The following is a 22,374-nucleotide window of genomic DNA, read 5'->3' as shown; positions in this document are numbered from 1 at the left end:
CACTCCACCATCTAAAAAATGTTAGCACAGAATTGCTCCTGTTAAAAAGAAATACAGGGAAAAAGATTAGAGCAGAGCTAAACAAAAGGCCATCTGGAGACTGCCCCATCTGGGGATCCATCACATACGCAGCCACCAAACCTAGACACTATTGCTGATGCCAAGAAGTACTTACTGTTTGAAGCCTGATAAGGCTGTCTTGAGAGGGGTTTTGCCAGAATCTGACCAATATACGTGTGGATGTTCGCAGCCAACCATTGGCCTGAGCCCAGAACTTCAACGGAGGAGTTAGTGGAAGGACTGAAGGAGCTGAAGGGGTTTGTAATTCCATAGGAAGAACAATATCAACCAATCAGACCACTTAGAGCTCCCAAGGACTAAACCACCCACCAAAGAGTACACATGTAGGGACCCATGGCTCCAGCTGCATATGTACTAGAGGATGGCCTTATCTGGCATCGGTGGGAGGGGAGACCCTTGATTCAGTGATGGCTCATTGCCTCAGCCTAGGGGGATTGCTTAGGCAGTCGGTCAGATGTGGATATGGGGTGGGGGACCATGCTCATAGAAACAGAAGGGCGGGGGAGAGGATAGGAGATGTGTAGATAGAAAATCGGGAAAGGGAATAACACTTGAAATGTAAATAAATAAATTAACCAATAAAAAAGTACTGTACTTATCTAAAAAAAGAAATCTCAATAAGGAAATTAAAAAGGATTGAAAGTAAATGCAGTCCACTAAATCTGATGATAATAAATATGTATTTATTTTTGTAGGGTTAAGGTCTATGGAGCTTTTTTTATCCATGCAAGACTTTCTGTTAGTGTTATTCCTCTGGGGTATTTTTGGGTAGACATTTTGGTGAGATTTTATGGGTAGAGCTGCTGACATTAATAGGAGACACAATCACTTGAGATAACTTTTAGATAAATAAAAATTACTCAAAAGTCTTCATTTGTAAGTTAGAGTCCATGTGGGAATTTGTATAATCCATGGGTCCAGGTATCAAGTGGTAGAAATGGGAATAGTTTACACACTGGGAGAATTTTTGCTTCCTGTTCCTTCAGCTTTAAGTTCTGCTGGCCTAGATTTGGCTCCAGATGGGGAAGCACTACTGCCAGCAGCCTGTCTATTGAACTGTACAATTCAAAATTGGCCACTTGGGGATTAAGATATCCTTTAACATAAAAGCTAAGAACTTTGTAACAGTGTTGGGAGGGATGATTGATCCATATTTCCTTGGACAGTTGGATTGCATCTCCATGATGGAGGTAAAAATATTTATGGTTGATGTCTGAAGGGAATGTGATCTTTTAAGCCATCTCTGGGTTGTAATAGATCCTGTAATTAAGGTCAATCAAAAACTATAACAGTCTAATCCAGGAAGGATGTCAAAGAAGACACTTGTCAAGGATGGATATGTAGATTATTCCTGCAGGGTAGGAGTCAAGATCTGTTGAGGTGCTAATGAGCATGGAGAAAATACAAAATGAATAGTAGGGAAAGGTTGTTATACATTTCAGCTAAGGGTACCAGTCCAGTTACAGAAATGAGATTGATAGTTGAAATGAATGTTTGGTCTGTATTTTGTTAAGAATGTGTTTGTTCTGGTATTTGTATTTTATTTCAATTTCTTTGTCATGTTATGTAACATCAATTAAGTGAATATCCATGATTATCATATTTCAGTTTGACATGCTATAATAATGAGCCTCAAGGGATACTGTCATCTATTCTATTCTAAATAAATATGACATATTTGCAATAGTACATAGGATAGTTATACTATATTTAGGTAATATTATGAACTGATTATTAGTTATATTTGGAAATTAATCATGGCACAAGGTGATTGGGTTGTGTATCAAGTTTACAAGTGATGGACTTGTAAGAGCTATTCTTAGTTGTCAACTTGTCTAAATCTAGAATTAACTAAAATGTAAAAATAGCCCACAAGTAAGGGATTTTTTTTAATTTGGAGTAGGAAGATTCACTCTAATAAGATCTTGATGTAAGAAGGCAAACCCCTGTAATATGGGCAACACCTTCTACTGGTAGTCTACATAAAAAGATGGAAGGAGTCTTATGTTACCTACTTGCTTGAACTCACTTTGATAAAATATCCATTTCTCCACTGGCATTGAAGGTTACTTCTTTGGGATTCTACCATATACTGAACAGCAGCTGAAGCATCCAGCTTCTTGACCCATTACCGAATTATTGTACTTTCGGTTCTCAAGCAACCTTTGTTGGATTAGCAGGACTGCATCTTACAAATCAGTCTAATACATCTCCCTTTTCTGTATATCTAAAGATTTATTCTATAAATCTGGGTTTACGTAGAACTCTTACTAGTACAGGACTATTTGAAAGAAAACCTGTCTAAAGAGGAGTGATGAAAAATCTAAGGGATAGTTGAATGAAAATATCATTGTGAATTCTTTATTTTATGAAATGATTATATGTTAGCTATGTATACATAAAATAATTTTAATAACTATAAAAACAAAGTTACAATAATCATAGATGCTGATATTAATAAAGGATTAGAAGTTAGTAAATGAAATATAACTGGTGAGAAAACATTCACACAGGAGTCAATTCATCTTTGTAGTTCATGTATAATTGGTGACAATCATAATCCTTCACAAATAGCTTTATGTGTTAATAAAAGCAACTGTAAACAAGTTGATTTTAATAATTTTTGTTGTCAGATCTACATTAGCTTCATTTCCATGGTCTATGACTCAAGAATGAGATGCCTGTAACAATGGATTCTTACTAACATATTTAAAAGGGTAACCCACAACACTGGGAATACCTTCCAGTATCTAAGGAAGAAGTATGTCATTGGCCAAGCCTTTCAGTAGAGGTAATTTGTTTCTCACACCAACCTTCTTATCTGGTAGTATATCGAGTATAAGAGGTCATCATTAACATGTTACCTAATTTAGCCTAGTTCTATAATTTTAAGTGCCACTGTTGGTTGAGGACTAAAAGACAACACTGTTTTTAGACAGCGAAACAGCATACATGAATTTACACAATATTATACAAACACAATAAATGGGCAGGTCCATCCAAGCCAGACAAAATGCCAACAAATACTTGTTGAGTGAGCATGATGGCAATGTCTGACACTTAGTCTAATAAGTGAAAGCTCCAAGATATAGGAGACTTCATTTTCTCTCAGGGTGTGCCCCCTATGAGGTGAAATATCATATATCCAAGAGAATGTAGGGAGTATGTACTTACTTGATGTGTTTAAAAATGATATAGGTTGGACAAAAGACCTAAAAAGAAACCTTCTGTAACCATTTTAATATATAACAAATTAGAATTTATATCAAAACTAATCAAAAGTTAGTTGGTAGAAAATGAAGGGTATATCTATGAGAAGCATAGAAGGGAAGATATGATCAACATGTAGTGCATTACACTTAAGGAACTAATAAATATTTTAAAGATGGTCCCTCCTAAAAGCGATTTGTTGCTAGCATTTTAAGAGAAGACAATTCTGTAAATGTCCTCATTATAGGAAAAAAGAATAAACTGAGAAAGAAAAATTATTTCTTCAGGTGTAAAATGATGCTGTTTTAAAAGAAGTGTACTAAGCATGTTTCATCCAAAATGAAATTTGTGAATATGCAGGATTTTATGGCATTGTGAGGCAGTCAAAATTGCTGCTTACTGTGTTGTAGACTTTAGTGACCTAGAATTTGCGTCACTAAAGTTCAACAGATTACAAAAAACAAACCATTATGAAATCCATGTACTATAAACAATGACAACATTATTGACAAGATCTTTGTTGACTTGTCATTGATTAAGGCAAATATTTTTGCCTTAAGGTCAGTACCTGTTGATACATAAAATTGATTGGAGTAGTTCTGTACAGGGAAAGATATGAGGCTCAAATGGTTTGGCCTAAAGTCCCACTGTACAATCTGCAGCCTCTGGTTTTGTGAATGTCCTGAATCTCCAACGTTCATCTTTTCATCCCAAAATTAGATGAATTTTTCTTTATAAAACCACATTGAACAAATGTAAAAAATAAGAGAGTGAGAATTGACCTACTTAGGAATGACCAATATAATGTGATATAAGCAAGTATGAAAGAAATATTTTTCCATACTGAGGAAGTTTATGCATATCTGCTTATTAATATCAGAATAAGCACACTAGCATCTTTAAGAATGAGTTAGAGAGAATACTGGAGTTCCTGAAGGGGTTTCTGGACAATAATAAAATAAAAAGGAATGTGTCTTTGATTGAAAGATGCCATTACTACATCTGGTATACAAGTCACTTAAAAGGGTGTCTCCAACCACTTAGTTCTGTAATTTGGTCCTTTTATAGGAGGAATTTTAATTGCAGACCACCCATGCTCTATGTACACAGTATAAAACCTTCAGTATTATTTGTGTACTAACAGTGACCCTTAACAATGAGAGTAAAAGATAGAAAGATTGTCTGTAGTGGTGCAACACAGTCAGGAAGATACTCATCCCCAAATTCTTTTTGATATAATCTTTGTGCTCGGTTATTCTGAACCAGGCTTACCTCTGAAATGACAGAAAGGGGAGAATGCTAATATTTGCAGATGCTGTGCTAATACAGTAACATGATGGAATACCTTCATATACAATGTAATCACATTAAATTCTAAGTTACTCCATCTAAGAGCTGTGAGACACTAGAAGTCCTTTGTCACATTGCCTCCAATTAAAATAGTAGTCTGTATCTCCAATGATTTGTTTCACAATGGTAAAATCCAAGTATCTTTCTCTAGGTAATAACTTAACATATTCTCTTGTTTAAAAATGATTGAGTTATATATTTTGTCTTAGTTATGTTGGTTGAAGCAAAAATTGTCAAAACATAAGGCTTATATTAATGACAACATGAGTCTAAATATTTAATTTGGTGAAAACCATCTTACATATATGGGTAAACTTTCATATGTTCTTGTGTGCACACGTTTCTAGTGATTAGACAAAGCACAAGAAGAGCTCTGAGTTTTATACTAGCTGACATACAGAGTGAGAATTTATTAAATAAGCACATATCATGAGACACACAAAATATACATAAAACATGAATACCTAACTAGAATCTCACCTGCAAATGAAGACATTCAAGGAATTTTCATTCACCTAAAATTTACCTCTAAGGATTATATTTTCTTCGAATATTAGCAGATCTACCCATAAAATGCACTTAAGTATCTGCCCCAAAATAGCTATCGGGATGATATCAATAGAAAGACTTGCATGGGAAGGGAAATCTCAGGATGTCTCAACCCTATATAAGAAACTACAGACAACTAAAGCCTAGTGACATAGAGAGAAATAGGTTACCACAGCCATAGCTTAACAATTTGTTATGCAATTTCAAATTGTCAGTCTTAAAAATATATGTATAGTCAACATATAAGTATTTGAACCTAGAATACTGATTGGTAGGGGATAAGATTTTTCAAAAATGTTGCATGTTCTGGTACAGTTTCTAGTACTCTCTGTACTTTTGTAACAAAAGATGACAACTGGAGTTGAACATTTATAGTAACCTAACATTTAAGATTTCTAAACTTCATCACAGGGATCTCTAGTTTCAACATGAATTTCACAGGTGGTTCTAAAACACTCATGTCAATACTGATGTTCACTTTAGTTTAGAGTTATCATGTGGGTGATGCATAAACAGTCAATCATCAGTAAGTAGATTATCAAATTTGAGTCTACTAAGATGCAATGGAACCCTGGAAATAAATATTTGCAATTTTATGCTTTAGTGTCTTTGTGAAATAGGATAAAAAGGAAAAAAAGAACCACATTGCTGAATGTCTTATTGTGATGATTCTTTTTCTGCAATGTGTCAGCTGCCTGGCACAGTGTAGACCATCCATAGATGATAATCACCATAATATATGGTAAATTCAGACTTGAAAGTGAGTTTTTCTGAATAAAAACCTTATAACACAATATGTTTTACCAGTCTAAATATGTTAACTCTATGGAAACTACAGTTACTTTCTTTTACTAAAATTTATGCTTTCGCTTTTCTTTCTAGGCCTTTAAAGCCTATGGCCCTGTGTTCCTCTGTATCAGTACACAGCCCACTGTGGTGTAGCATGACATTGAAGTGGTGAAAGAAAACTTCATTAATTGCAGAGAGATGCTTGCTAAAAAATGTAGGTTCTATAATTTTTACAAGTTTGGTAAAGGATTCGGTAAGGGTAAATATGACTTTATGAGTATAGTGGGCTGCTGGTGGCTTGTACTGGCTGTGTTTTATTTTTTGCTGGTTTCTTTGAGGCAGTGGAAGTGGAAGAATATTGGCAAGGGATAATATTTTTGCCTTACAAGATATATGGTTAAGACTTTTGTCTTATAAGACACTGAAAGTTACTGTATAATAATTAAATATCTCTCTCTCTCTCTCTCTCTCTCTCTCTCTCTCTCTCTCTCTGTCAATTCTCTATTTCCTTTTTTATTCAAAACATTCAACATTTGCAATTCTTTATTCTCTCTGTAACCCATGGTTCTTCACCTTACCAATTTTAATATGCAAATAAATAGGAAACTGACAGAGAGAGAGACAAAGGGGGAAAAACTCTCAAACTCATTAGCGTGTAGAAAAAAATTTTCTAAACAGTTCTCCATTGGCCAAGGCTCTAAGATGAAGAATTGATAGATGGGACCTCATGAAATAAAAAAAGCTTCTGTAAGTAAAGGACACAGTTAGTAGAACAAATCACCAACTGACAAATTGAGAAAAAATTTCACTAACAAAAAATCCAATACAGGGTTAACATCCAAAATATATAAAGAACTCAAGACACTAACTTCCAAAAATCCAAACAACCTAACCTAAAATAGAGTATAGAGCTAAACAGAAAATTCATAACAGAGGAATCTAGGAATCTAGAGTGACTAAGAAGCACTTAAATATTCAGCATCTTTAGTGATTAGGGAAATGTAAATCAAAATGAACCTGAGATTATACTTTACACCAACCAGAATGGCTAAGATTAAAATCTCAAGTGACAGCACATGTTGGTGATTATGGAGAAAGGACACTCCTCCACTGATGTTGAGATTGCAGACAGGTACAACCACTCTAGAAGTCAATCTCAAATTTTCTCAGAAATTTGGAAATAGATCTACCAGAAGACTTAGCTTTACCACGAATGGCTATGTACCAAAAAGATACCATGCCACAGTTATATGCTCTACCATGTTTGTAGTAGCCTTATCTGTGATAGCCAACATCTAGAAACTATCCAGATATCTCACAACAGAACAATGGATACAGAAAATGTGATTCATTTACACAATGTAAATTCAGTTTTAAGAATGAGGATATCATGAGTTTATAGGCAAATGAATGGAACTAGTAAATATCATCCTGAGTTAGGTAACTCAGAACCAAAAGAACATGTATGTTATGTACTCACTAATAAATGGATATTAGCCAAAATAATACAGAATGCATAAGATATGATCCATAGAACTAAAGAAGGCTAACAAGCTTAAGTGCTCAAGTGTGGATGACTCAATCCCACTTGGGAAGGAGAGGTCCCAAGGCCGTGAACTGGGTCCCACTTTGGGCCTCTCACTGGACCTCCTTTTCCTCAGGATCCTCTCCATTTCCATCCTTGCAGTTCTTTCAGTCAGGAACAATTATGGGTCGGAGTTTTAACTGTGGGATGGTAGTCCCATCCCTCAATTGATGCCCTGTGATTGTGCTGAAGGTTGGCTCTACAAGTTCCCTCTTCCCACTGTAGGGAATTTTATCTAAGGTCCCTTTGAATCCTGAGAGTCTTTCCCTTCCTATTTCTCTGGTACATTTTGGATTACAGTCTACTTTATTGGATATTAGGATGTTAACTCCAGCTTGCTTCTTGAGACCATTTGCTTGGAAGACATTTTTCCATCTTTATACTCTGAAATAGTATCTCTATAGATGAATTGAGTCCACCAATATTGAGAGATGTTAAAAATGGATGACAGTTGGTTCTTGTTATATTTGTTTTTGAATGTGGCTTTATGTCCTTGTGCTTCTCTCCTTTAGGATTTCTTGTGAGATGCTTAATATCTTGACTTTTCTTTTTTGTAGGTACCTGCCTTGTGTTGGAGTTTTCCTTCTAGGTTACTATGTAGGGCTGGATTGGTAGATAGTGACTGTTTGAATTTTGTATTGTCCTGGAATATTTTGGTTTCTTCATCAGTGTTGACTGACTGTTTTTGTTCTTTCTTTGTATTGGATAACTCATTAATTTACATTTCAAATGTTATCCTCTTTCTCCATTCTGTTATCTTGAAACCTGTTACCACATCCCCATTCCTCCTGCTTCTATGAGGGGGTGTTGTAAAAAAAAAACACTCACTCCTACCTCCCTGCCCTTGAATTTTCTCACAGTGGGGCATCCAGCCTTCACTGGACCAAGGACCTTCTCTCCTATTGATGCTTAAAAAGGCCATCATCTACTAGATACTCAGCTGGGGCCATGGGACCCTTCATGTGTGGTCTCAGTCTGGTGGTTTAGACTCTAGGAACTCTGGTTGTTTGTTATTGTTGCCCTCCCCATGGGGCCACAATCCCCTTCAGCTCCTTGAGTCTTCTCTCTAACTCCTCCATTGGGGATCTTGTGCTCAGTCCAAAGGTTGGCTGCAAGCATCTGCCTCTGTATTTGTCAAGGTCTGGCAGAGCCTCTCAGGTAACTGATATGTCAGGTTCCTGTCAGCAAGCACTGCTTGGTGTCCACAATAGTGTCTGCATTTGGTGACTGCACATGGGATAGATCCCCAGGTGGGGCAGTCTCTGGATGACCCCTCTTTAGTCTCTGCTCCATACTTTGTCTCCATATATGGTCCCCATGAGAATTTTGTTACTCTTTCTAAGAAGGACCGAAGCTCCCACGCTTTTGTCTTCCTTCTTCATGAGCTTCATGTATGAAGCTTCATGAGCTGAGATGTATCTTCGGTATTGCGAGCTTTGAGGGTTTGTTTTGTTGTTGTTGTTGTTGTTGTTGTTCGTGATTGGGTTACCTCACTCAGGATGATATTTTCTAGTTCCATAAATTTGCCTAAGAATTACATGAAATCATTATTTTTGATAACAGAGTAGCACTCCATTGTGTAAATGTACCACATTTTCTTCATCCATTCCTCCATTGAAGGACATCTGGGTTCTTCCCAGCTTCTGGCTATTGTAAGTGAGACTTCTATGAACATAGTGGAGCATGTTTTCTTGTTATATGTTGGAGAATATTTTGAGTTTATGCCCAAGAGTGGTATAGCTGGGTCCTTATGTAGTAATATGTTCGATTTTCTTAGGAACTGCCAGACTGATTTTCAGAGTGGTTGTACCAGCTTTCATTCCCACCAAATATGGAGGAGTGTTTCTCTTTCTCCACATATATCCTCGCCATCATCTACTATAACCTGTATTTTTGATCTTACCCATTCTGTCTTGTGTGATGTAGAATCTCAGAGTTGATTTGATATACATTTCCTTGGTGACTAAGAATGTTGAAAATTTCTTTTGGTGCTTCTCAGCCAGTTTATATTCCTAAGTTGAGAATTGTTGGTTTAGCTCTGTACTCCATTTTTAATAGGGTTATTTGAGTCTCTGGAGTCTAATGTCTTGATTTCTTTGTAAATATTAGATATTAGTCCTCTATAAGGTGTAGGATTGGTAAAGATCTTTTACAATCTGTTGGTTGTCATTTTGTCCTAGACAGATACCAGGTAACAAAGTTAAATCAGGAGCAGATAAAACATCTAAACAGTCCCATAACCCTTAAAGAAATAGAAGCAGTCATTAAAAGTCTCCCAACCAAAAAAAGCCCAGGACCAGATGAACTTGGTGCAAAATTCAATCAGACCTTCCAAAAAGACCTAATTCCAACACTCTAAACTATTCCACAAAACAGAAACAGAAGGAACATTACCCAATTCATTAAATGAAGCCACAATCACACTCATAGGTAAACCACACAAAGACCCAACAAAGACAACTTCAGACCAATCTCCATTATTAATATTGATGCAAAAATACTCAATAAAATCCTCTCAAACTGAATCCAAGATCACATCAAAACAATCATCCATCATAATCAAGTATGTTCCATTCCAGGAATCCAGGGATGGTTCAATATACAGAAATCTATCAACGTAATCCACTATACAAAGAGCTCAAAGAGGGGGGGAGAACATGATCATCTCACCAAATGCTGTGAAAGCATTTGATAAAATTCAATACCCCTTAATGGAAAATGTCCTAGAAAGATTAGGAATTCAAGTTCCATACCTAAACATTGTAAAAGCAATATACAGCAAACCAATAGTCAAAGTCAAACTAAATGGAAAGAAACATGAAGCAATACGACTAAAATCAGGGACTAGACAAGGCTGTCATCTCTCTCCCTACCTATTCAATATAGCACACGAAGGACTAGCCAGAGCAATTAGACAACAAAACAAAGTCAAAGGGATAAAAATAGGAAAAGAGGAAGTCAAAATATCACTATTTGCATATGATATGATAGTATACTTAAGTGACCCCAAAATTTTTACCAGAGAACTCCTAAAACTGATAAACATCTTCAGTTAAGTGAGTAGATATAAAATTAATTCAAGCAAATCAGTAGCCTTCCTTTACTCAAAGAATAAACAAGCTGAGAAAGAAATTAAGGAAATGACACTCTTCACAATAGTCACAAGTAATATAATATACCTTGGTGTGAATCTAACCAAGCAAGTGAAAGATCTGTATGAGAAGATCTTCAAGTCTCTGAGGAAAGAAATTGAAGAAAATCTCAGAAGATGGAGAGATCTCCCATGCTCATGAATTGGCAGGGTTAGTATAGTAAAAATAGCCATCTTTCTGAAAGCAAGCTACAGATTCAGTGCAATTCCCATCAAATTTCCAACTCAACTCTTCAGAGATAGTAAGAACAACTTGTAAATTTATTTGGAATAACAAAAATCCCAGGATAGTGAAAACTATTCTCACCAATAAATAAACTTATGGGGGAATCACCATCATTGACCTCAAGCTGCACTACAGAGCAATAGTGATAAAAACTGCATTGTATTGGTACAGAGACAGCAAGAAGATCAATGGAATCAAAAGGAAGCCAAAAATATACAGTGGGAAAAAAAGCAACTTCAATAAATGGTGCTGGTCTAACTGGTGTCTGGATGTAGAAAATTGGAAATAAACCCATATTTGTCACCTTGCACAAAGCTCAATTTCATGTAGATTAAGGACCACAACATAAAACCAGATAAAATCAATCTAATAAAAGAAAAAGTGGGAAAGAGCCTTGAACTCATTGACACAGTAGACAGTTTTCTAAACAGAACTCCAATTGCTCATGCTCTAAGGTCAGGAATTGATCAAAGGTTTAGGAGTTCTGTGGTGGAAGTTTTGGAGTCAACTAAGTGTACTATCATATCATCTGTAAATAGTGGTTTTTTTACTTCTTACTTTTCAATTTGTATCCCTTTCACATCCTTTTGTTGTCTAATTTCTCTGGCTAAGACTTCAAGAACTACATTGAATAGGTAGGGAGAGAGTTGACAGCTTTGTCTAGTCCCTGAGTTTAGTGGGATTGCTTCAAGCTTCTCTCCCTTTAGTTTGACATTGGCTACTGGTTTGTTGTATGTTGCTTTTACTATGTTTAAGTATATGCCTTTAATTCGTAGTCTTTTGAGAATATTTTCCATGAAGCAGTGTTGAATTTTGTCAAATGCTTTCACAGCATCTGGTGAGATGATCGTGTGGATGTTTTTCTTTGAGTTTGCTTATATAGAGGATTGAAGTAGATGCTGACAGGAGCCTGTTATACCTGTCTCCTGAGAGGTTCTGCTAGAGCGTGACATATACAAAGGCAAATGCTTGCAGCTAACCATTGAACTGATCATAGGGTTCCCAATGGAGGAGTTAGAGAGAAGACTGAAGGAGCTGAAAGGACTTGAGGCCCAATGAGAATGACAATACTAACCAACCAGAGCTCCCAGGTTCTAAACTGCCAGCCTGGCAACACACATGGAGGGCCCCATGGCTCCAGCTGTATATCTAGTAGAAAATGGCCTTGTTGCGCATGGGTGGAAGAGGAGGTCCTTGGTCCAATGAAGACTGGATGCCCCAGTGTGGGGTATTCATGGGAGAGGAGGCAAGAGTGTGTAGATGGGTGTATGTACACTCTCATAGAGGCAGGAATAGGGGGCATTGGTTAAGGGGTTTCTGGGGGCGGATGAGGAATAGGATAGTAGCTGAAATGTAAATAAACAAAATATCCAATTAAAAAAAGAATTGATCAATGGGACCTCATGAAACTGTAAAGTTTCTGTAAGGAAAAAGACATAGTCAATAAGACAAAACAGCAATCAAATACTATTCAGCTATTAAGAACAAGAAAATCCTAAGTTTTGTAGGCAAATAGATGGGACTAGAAAATATCATCCTGAGACTTAACTCAGACCCAAAAGGATATGCATGCTAGGTAGTACTAATAAGCATATATTATTTCCCCCCAAAAGTATAGAATACCCAATAAGCAGACTACAGAACTTGGGAGGGAGAAGAAAGCAATCATAAGAGGGGAAGGAGGGAGGACCTAGAAGGGAAAGGGGACATGATCTGCTATTGAGTGGGGGAACAGGACTGAAGCCCTGAGGGCCAGAAGAAAGAATGGAAACAGGCAGCCTTGAGAGTGAGGAGGTTGGTGGGTACCCTCCAGAATATACTAGAGACTTTGTGGGGAGAGATTTTCAGGACTTAAATGGGGGTGCTTTACATGAAATTCCCTACAGTGGGGAAAGAAAACTTGTAGAGCACAGAGTCAGGGCATCAATTGAAGGATGGGTTTACCATCTCACAGTCAAAACTGACCCATAATTGTTCCTGACTAAAAGAACTGCAGATATGGAAATGGAGAGGAGCCTGAGGAAAAGGAGGTCCAGCAATAGGCCCAAAGTGGGATCCAGCTCAAGGAGGGGCCCTAAGGCCTGACAATATTAATGAGGCTATGGAACACTCACCACAAAGTACCTATCATGACTGCCTTCTGAAAGACCTAAAAAGCAGCTTAAAGAGTCAGATATTTGCATCCAACCAATGGAGAGAAGCAGCTGACACCTGTGGTTGACTCAAGGGAAAGGTAACAGAATCTGCAAGGAGGGTGACCCTGAAAGGGGAACATCAGTCTCAATCTGGAGCCCTGAGATCTCTTAGTCACTGGACCACCAACCAGGCAGCATACTCCAGATGATATGAGCCTTCAACAAATATACAGCAGAGGACTACTGGGTCTGGGTTCAGTCAGAAAAGATGCACCTAATCCCTTAAGAGAATGGAGGGAGACGAAATAGATCAAGGCCAAACATGTCTCTCAGAGCTTTACCTTGCCCTGAGGTTCTGAACCCTTCCCGTAAACGGGGGTCTCCTCGGCACCGGCGATGGTGAATTTTCCTGGGTTTCGGCACCACTTGTGACGCGCGCCCACCTCGCCAGCAAGGAAGACATGGCAACACACCAGGATCCTTCCACAGCAAACGTTTATTCCAATGTAAAGAGGAAGACCCCGGGCCAGGAAGAGGCACTGTTTATATACCCTTGGAGCGGTGTGTTCACTTCTGATTGGCTGCTTTCTCGTTACCCGCCAAAACGCCCCGGGATGGGCTGTGACTTGGCGCTTTTTACCATAGCACATGCGCGGTTTACTTGTTTACTTGGAGGAGCACCAGATGCCAGCGGCATCTTGTAATGGCGAATGCTGTCACCACAAGCCATGGCTTTCCACAATCATGCATTCATATGTAAGAATTGACAACAAAATTTTGTAACATAAAGATAATCTATTTGGTGTTGATTTTAGAGAAAATGGATTGTTTACATTGTTAAAAATTGGGTTTGCATTAGAGACTTTTTATATATATATTTTTGTATTTATCTATATATATATATATATATATATAGTTAAACTGCCAATATTCCATTGGCTACAGTTGGCAGTTCAATTGTGAGTTTAGAATTCTTTGACTCACCCATGTTTATACTTGAGAAGAAGATAGAGCAGGTAGTGTTGAATAGTAAGGCTATTTTGTCAGGAATAGATTACTTGATTTAGAGCTCAGATTAGAGTGATACTAGTAAAAATCATATCGCCATGAAGAATGCTCAGGCAGGCATGTAGATTGGGATCTTAACATGTTTCTAGGAGAAGGTCAGTGTGAAGGTAATGCTAATCAGGTTGAACTGCCTACACAGCTCTCAGACCATACAAACAAAGACAGACTTACATAGATACATTCATCTTTGCAATGACATTGTGCCCTCATACAATCAGGGTCTGGCCATAGCTTGCACAGGACCGTAAAGATAAAAGATGTTTTAGATGTGGAAATTTAGATAGTTTTTAAAATGACTGTCCCAAGAACAAAGGCTTGAGCAACAGTCAGATGACCAAGGTTACTTGACAGAAACTTGTCCTTGGTATAGAAAGGATAATCTTTGGGCCAGGCCTCAAGATATAGGCTGAGATTAAAAACATTTACATTTAAATTAAGGCTATATACTGAGTGGGTGCAGCAGAAGCTTGTATTTCAGACATTCCTTTTGTCCTGACCTGCCTCTAGAAGGGTGTTTTCTAGAATTTGTTTATTGCCTTGTTTGTTCCTTAGGGAGGCGTCAGCCTCAGACTCAAAAGATATTCCCAACAGCTTATGGGCCAGGAATAATGATTATGCTGGAGGAATTAAAATTGTGCCTGCTTCCCTCCATGGCATTATAGCTATCCCTGTTAACAAAAGAATTGCTCTAGAGGAAGAGGAGACAAGATTGGCCTTTATCTAATACTCTCACTCAGCTACAAAAAATTGGTTATTCAATTAATCCAAAACAAGTTCAAAGTTAAGATTTATAAAACTAATGGGGCACTACAGCCTGACTTGCCTACTCCAGCTGCCATTCAAGTAAATGCATATAAAATTATTATAGATTTAGAAGAATGTTTTATACAGTTCCTTTACCTCCTGGTAAAGGTGAGTGGTTTACATTAAGTGAATTTGCTTGTGATTTTTGAGAGCCCATGAAGCCATTCATTAAAAAAACTTGCCTCAAAGAATGATTAATGGCCTTAAAAAATTTGTTGTTGCTTTAATACAAAAAGTTAATCGTTTACATCTCTCCATGTATATTATTCATTGTATATTTTATTGTCTGATCTCTCTAAAGGAGTTTCTACAAGCCTTTGCTCTAATACAATGAGCTTTAAAATCTTGACGTGCTTGTTACTCTAAAAAAGATTCAAAGACAATATCTATTCAACATTTGAGACCTCAGTTATATCTTAAACAGATTATGGCACAGAAAATTCCAATAAGAATGGATAGCTGGGGCTGGAGAGATGGCTCAGCCGTTAAAGGCTAGACTCACAATTAAACATATTAAGAGTTCAATTCCCAACAACCATATGGTGGCTCACAACCATTTGTAGTGGAATCTAGAGCCCTCTTCTGACTTACAGATGTACATACAAAAAATGGTTTACTTTTAATGATTCTCAAAAGTTGTTAGGAGATATTAGTTGGCTAAAACCTCATCTTAAGCTTACCATAAGAGAACTTGAATCTCTGATATTCTCAAGGGGGATTCAAGTCCTAATTCCCCTTACTTGACAATTAACTGATGAAGGAAGAACAGCTTTGCTGAAAGTAGAGTTAGCTGTTAGATATCAACAGATACATTATATAGATTACAATAAATTGTTGGCTGGTTTGAGTTATTGCTACTCATGTGCTCACAACAGCCCTTTGGCAAGAGAAACCATTAATGTAGATTCATGCTTCTTCATCTACAAGTAAAGTTTGAACATCCTATTATGAAACTATTACATTGTTAATACAGGATTGTAAGACAGAATTCTGAAAGTATTTTGGATGAAATGTTTATTCCTTATTCCAAATAGAAATTAGTTATTGGAAAATAATATTTGGCCTACTACATAACAAACTTTTTAGGCAAATTTGATAATAATTATCCAGTTGTTACAGTTTTCTTCTGTACATGCTTTTGTATTCCTTATAAATTTGCATACAGCCCATAGAAATGAAGGTTACTGTATTTACAGATGCCTCATCTATTGAGAAGACAGTATATGTAATTAGATCACATGTTCATTTTCTTGAATTTCCCCCTGCTTCAGCACAAATAATTGAATTATGTGCTGTAGCCACTGTTTGAATTGCTAAAAAATCAAGCTTCAATTTACATACTCACAGCCAATATATGGCTAATGGTTTATAAGTCCTTAAAACTGTTCCTTTTTTAGATATTGATAATTCTCAAATTTTACAATTTATACAAATACAGCTTAATTTAAGAAATATGTACTGTTCCTTAACTTTATAAGACATTTAAGAGCTCATATTGGATTGCCTAGAACCCAGGACAATGCCAGAGCATATTTGAATACCAATCAAATTATAGACCTTACAGAGACAATTGGTCATACAATCTTATTCTTTACATTGTCAAAATAGTAATAGCTTGAGACAATAATTTGGCATTTCTAGAAAGTGTGCAAGTTAAATTGCAAAAACTTGTTTTCAGTGTCCTCAAATTTTTCATAATGGTGTTAAGCCTTGAGGACTTATGTGTAATCAATTATGGCAAATGGACAGTACTCATTTTTGATTTTAGAAATTTAAAATATGTACATATGCCTTGACACTCTTTTAGGCTTTCTAGTTACAACTGGTTTAACAAGAGGAACAACTAAAAATTACAATTAGTTATTGCCTATATTATTTTTCTATGCTTGGTGTTCCATATCAGATTATAGACAATGGAACTGCTTATTGCAGTTAAACATTTGAGATGTCTTGTTGACAGTTTAATATTATCCATAAAACTAGAATTCCTTATAATCCAATGGGACAAGTAATTGTTGAAAGTGCACATCACACTCTAAAAAATTGGCTCCTTAAAACTAAAATGGGGGAATTATACTCTCTAAGGTCACCAAAAGCACATCTTGCTTTCGTGTTATTTGTTTTGAATTTTCTGCAAACTGATGCTAAGGGTCAGTCTGCAGTGGATTGCCACTGGCATCCAGTCACTTTCGGCTCATTTGCCAGGGTCAAATGGAGAGACCCTCTAACTAATACATGGAATGGTCCTGACCCTGTTTTAATTTGGGGTTGTGGCTCAGTCTGCATTTTCTCAGAAAAAGAAAATGGAGCCTGATGGCTGCCTGAAAGATTGGTCTGTCAAGTGGACACAGATCTTGAGCCAAATAATTATGATTCTGATGATGAAGATGGCTCAAAATCCTTATCTGCCAGCTTATTTAACTTGGTGTCGGACACTGCTCGAACCCAGGGGTTGCAGGTGGGCATGTTAGCGCAAGCAGAAGCACCACAAGACTCAGGAGAGAGGCCGGAGGGACCGTCACAGGATACCGTGGTGGTGGTGGCTGGCGGGGGCAGCAGAGGCAGTCATGGACCACCTGGGCAGGAAGACAGTGGCTGACGGAACCGCCGCAGGGTACCAAGGTCAGCGGCGGCTGGAATCTGCTCCAGGCCAGGCCCTCGGGGGCGAGCAGACAGACTCCGGGGTCGGGGCCGTGGAAGGAGCTGGCCGAGATGGCCCAGGGCCATCGGCAGCTGACGAGGTGGGGCTCGTGCTCCAGGGCAGCCTCCAGTTGGCCCGAAAACCCCAGAGGTGGGGGTGGTGGCAGAGGCGATGAAGGAGAGTGCGACTGTGAACCAGGGCACAGCACGAGCATGCCTCCCAGTCGCGTGGAGCGGGACCTCCGTCCCAGTCTCCAAAAGTGAGAGAGTGTTATCAGCTCTTTTAGTTCTCTCCTTCCAGGGGTAGCTCGTGAGAGCCCACGGAAGAAAAGTGTTTCAGCTCTTTCAGTTCGCTCTTCCCGCTGAGAAGAGAGAAGGGAGGAGAGTTGTCCTTTGAAATGCACGACTGGGGAGGGATCACGAAAGCACTCTGACAGCAGGAGACCTTACACCACACAGCAGTAGTAGTTTACTTTCAGCTCTGGGGTTATATACATACAGTTTCAGGGGAAAGAACAGGTAACCCCTATTGGTTTGGCTTGAGGGTTTGGGGATGCCTTATTTGCATGGAGGTGTTATCCTACGTGATAAGGGTCACGGGTCTCTTTGTGGGAAGCAGAAGCTAAGAGGGCCATATGGCCTGGGAATCTGAAGCAACCTCCTGTCCTGCTGACCCTTTTCATGCCGAGGTCTCCAGGGCTTCAAAAATTTCTACCAAGATTTCTGGCTTTCTCATAGCCTACTGCCCCACAACTTGGCATGTAGTCTCCATCTATACTTAAAGTCACTCACTATGCGTGATGGCCAGACTTTGTGTCTGAATCCCTGTCAACCAGCAGTTGGATTAGACACTGGAACATTTCCACTTATAACCTTATTTCCTACATTGCTTGGATAAATCATGTTGCTTTTAATCTTTTGAACTTTGTGTCTCAGGCAGATAGGTTGCCTTCACACAGGATCACTCTCTACAAGCCCAGCCATTCATCATGGCAGTTATCCATCACTATGAAGAACTGCATCAATTGCATGCCCACAGGTCCTTGGTCTGAATGTGGCTTTGTTCTATTTTAGGAAAGAGTGTGCCATTGATGGCCGGTTAGTCAACAATGGGTAAGAGTGTCTTGAGCTCCTATAAACCTAAGGCAGAGGGGCACACCAATGCTGTGTATCCCCTCAAAGACGGGTAATATAGGAAGCAATATAGATGCCAACCTAAGCCAGGGACAGTCGCCCAGCCACTCTGTACCCCAGATGGGATGAAAATTGTACCCCACCCAGCTGCTGGCACTGCTCATATTTATAAAACTAAAAAGGGAGAATTGTGCCCTTCCTCCAGCCTTGAGCAGGCCCGAGACCTTGTTTCCCACAAGAGACCAGATAATAGGACCTAGGTGCAACTAACCACCTTGGCTGCATATCAATAGACACCTAGGTGGAGTCACCCACCTTGGCTGCATGTAGATCCTGCTACAGGAACTTGAAAGAACAACTACCCCTGGGCTTGCCTTGAGACATCTCTGGGCCTTGACCTGTGACCAAGAATGGATTACCCCACCCATCTCCTGGCTGAAACTAAGAAGGATTCGGGCGGGGTCATTCCCTTTAAATTGAAAGCTTAACATTAAACAATTGAGCCTTGGTCAGAGAACTTTGTCTTGGCTCCATCTTTTCTCACTCTCCGTCCCGCTTTCATTCTCAGCCCTCTTTTCAGGTGAACCCGTTTGACTCATGGCCGCAGGCGGCTACAAGGAAGCAGTGCTTTTCAGACAAACTGGGCATTGACATACAAAAAATGCATACATATACTCAAATAGTTTTGACAACAAGCACAATACAAGTGAAATTGCAAGCCAGACAAAATGTTAGCAAGAACGTGTTTCTTGGGGGCAATCTCATTGTCTCACCATTATCTGATGATCTACTAGTAATTGCAAGCTTCCAGAAATAGGAAACTGGTTACTCTTATATGTATGTCCCCTATAAGATGAAATACCTCTACCCAAAAGTATGTAATGGGCTTGAAGGGTTAAGAAAGGTAACACATGGTTGGTGGCATGGAACTAGAGATTGATCTATGTAGGGAAGAGGAAAATCAAAATGAAATGTTTAAACTTCAGAGTTAAGAACAATTTTAAATGTTGCCCCTCCTTAAAAGGGAAATATTGTTTTCACTCTAAGAGATAAAATTTCTGTTCAAATCCTCATCACAAGATGCAGATATGTGGAAGTGAAGTAACTGGTTTTTGAGGGATGTAAAATAATTCTGCATTTTAGAAATATACTGAGTATGTTTCATCAATATAAAGTGTTCAAAACTGTAGGATTTTAGAGAAACACAAGTCAGTCACAAATTACTGCTTCTTCTGTTATAGAAAATGGAGATCTAAAACATGTTGAGTCACTAACGTTTTACAAATTATGAAAATCAAAATGTTACAAAATACATGTTCTAAATCATGAGACTTTATTGGGCAACTCATTTATTTTTTATTTCTACTGAGTAGAGTGAATTTTGAACCTTAGAACAAAGTCAGCATTGTTGATTGAAACAGTTGATTGGAATATATTTATTTATGGGCAGAGGGGAGACACATTTGGCTTGGACTTATGCCCCAATATAGCACATGGAGTCTTTGGTTTTGTCAAGGTTCCGAATCCCCAAGGCCCAGCATCTCATCTCCACATGTAAAAAAAATACCACAATAATGAATGTGGAACAAATATAAAAAAGTGAGTAAGAATCGGAGGAACCACTTTAATAACTACTAATAAAATGTGATATAATCAAGTATCAAGAAGAGAGCTACATATACTGAAGACATTTATGAGTATCTGCTTAGTCTAATCAGAGCAAACCTAATGACATTTTTACAGAAGGAGAATTTCCTTGAACCATGCTATTACTGCTTAAATAATAAATGTCATTGTTCTGGAATTTAAGTACTGGAAATGTATACCTATACTTATTTAATTTTCCTTACTATGATAATTTTATAGTACAATTTTGACATCCATAAAGAATACACATGTTCAATTACTCCTTCATATTTAACAAACCTTCATAATAATGGACCAACTATTTATTATTATTATGAATGGGACAATAAAATTAACAAAGGAAACATTTCTTGAGTACTTTATAGACAATATTCTTTCTAAAGATCTTTCATTTATTATTCTCTGTTCAGTTATGCTGAGCTAGCCTCACTACTGAAATGACAATAAGTAGAGAATCCAAATAACTTTAAAGCCAGAGGAAGTGTCTGCAACTATAAGATAATCACACTGAATTCTAAGTTATTCTAGGTACGAATTTGAAAACACTTGTAGTACTTCAGTAACAGTACTGATGTGTGTGTGTGTGTGTGTGTGTGTGTGTGTGTGTGTGTGTGAGAGAGAGAGAGAGAGAGAGAGAGAGAGAGAGAGAGAGAGAGAGAGCTCATTATGTCTTATCATTGAGACTAAGTCCATTTGGAAGAGAGTTAAACAGTGACTAGTTGAGTGTACAAAGTTGCCCAAACACAAAATGTTGAGTCTAAGGATGCATTATAAAATCTCTGGACTGCCTGATCACACCTGTGTCAATAAGAAGGATTTCCATGGATCCAGTTGTGGTCTTGGTCCTCAGTCTGTCCTTTCTTCTCTTCTCATTGTGGAGACAGAGCTCAGGAAGAGGAAAGCTCCCTCCTGGACCCACACCTTTTCCAATTATTGACAATTTCCTCCAGATCAATGTGAAAGACATCCGCCAATCCTTAGCAAATGTGAGTATGCCATATGCTCCTCACGTACATTGCAAAGGGAGATATATGTCCTGCTGCTTTCAATGAAGTTATATTACTAGAAAAATACTACAGAAATGAGTATAATGTCAAAAACTGTAAAGTTGTATGTTTTTTTCTGACTCTTACCTCTAATTCTGGTGCAGAAATTAGTAATGCTCTAGATTTAAAATTCAAGAACCTGAAATACACACACACACACACATATACATATACATATACATACATATATAAAGAGTATATATATATATATATATATATATATGCTCTTTCCAGATGTCCCCAATCCCTGTAGCCTCAAGTCTTTCAAGGGTTAGGTGCTTCTTCTCACACAAATTTTCGACTACAATTCTCATCAATTGTTACAAGTATACATAGAGTGAATATCATACAAAGTGTACCACAGCATATAGGATCTTAGAGAAATCCGATTCTCATTAATCAGCATTCTAGGCTCAAGTCACAGTCTATGAATGGGATAAAAAGCAACTGGTGAAAGACCACATATGCTACCACACATTGGTTATGGCTTTATTTCTTGTATGAGATTTTGCACAGTGGATTTACTTCAAATATGACACCAGTATATTATTCAGAATATAGCACTGATGTCCAATCCAAGAATAATGCATGTCTAAATTTTTGTGTCATGGGATGAAGAATCCCAATATTTGATATGATTTCTGAAGGATGGGGTGAGTGTGTGTTTGTGGGTGTACTTATGTGTATACCGTGCAATTTCCAGAGTAGGCGAAAAGTGAAGAGTAGAAATCATACTTTCTTTTCAGGCATAGGCTGGGACTCTACTATAGTTGCCACCTGTTGTGTCCTTCTATTTCTGGGATTTTCATTATCTGGTCCAATTTCTTCCTTCCTTCCTTCCTTCCTTCCTTCCTTCCTTCCTTCCTTCCTTCCTTCCTTCCTTTCTTCCTCCCTCCCTCCCTTCCTCCCTCGCTCTCTCTCTCTCTCTCTCTCTCTCTCTCTCTCTCTCTCTCTCTCTC

General features: G+C 38.0%; 1 protein-coding gene across 2 annotated transcripts in view; it reads left to right on the top strand.

The window, feature by feature from the left end:
• The first annotated feature begins 21,252 nt into the window (after nt 1-21,252).
• Nucleotides 21,253-22,374, top strand: part of LOC114633052 (cytochrome P450 2C13, male-specific-like) — a 38,505-nt gene continuing 37,383 nt past the window's right edge. The window contains exon 1 of one of the 2 annotated variants that reach the window (XM_028781668.1): nt 21,253-21,355. The gene's annotated coding sequence lies outside the window, so the exon portion shown is untranslated. The remainder of the gene's footprint in view (nt 21,356-22,374) is intronic. The other variant, XM_028781669.1, reaches the window with a different exon arrangement.

Source organism: Grammomys surdaster, unplaced genomic scaffold (assembly GCF_004785775.1).
Source record: "Grammomys surdaster isolate TR1022 unplaced genomic scaffold, NIH_TR_1.0 513, whole genome shotgun sequence".
In the NCBI taxonomy this organism is placed as follows: Eukaryota; Metazoa; Chordata; class Mammalia; order Rodentia; family Muridae; genus Grammomys; species Grammomys surdaster.
This window is presented reverse-complemented; position numbering and strand designations above follow the sequence as displayed.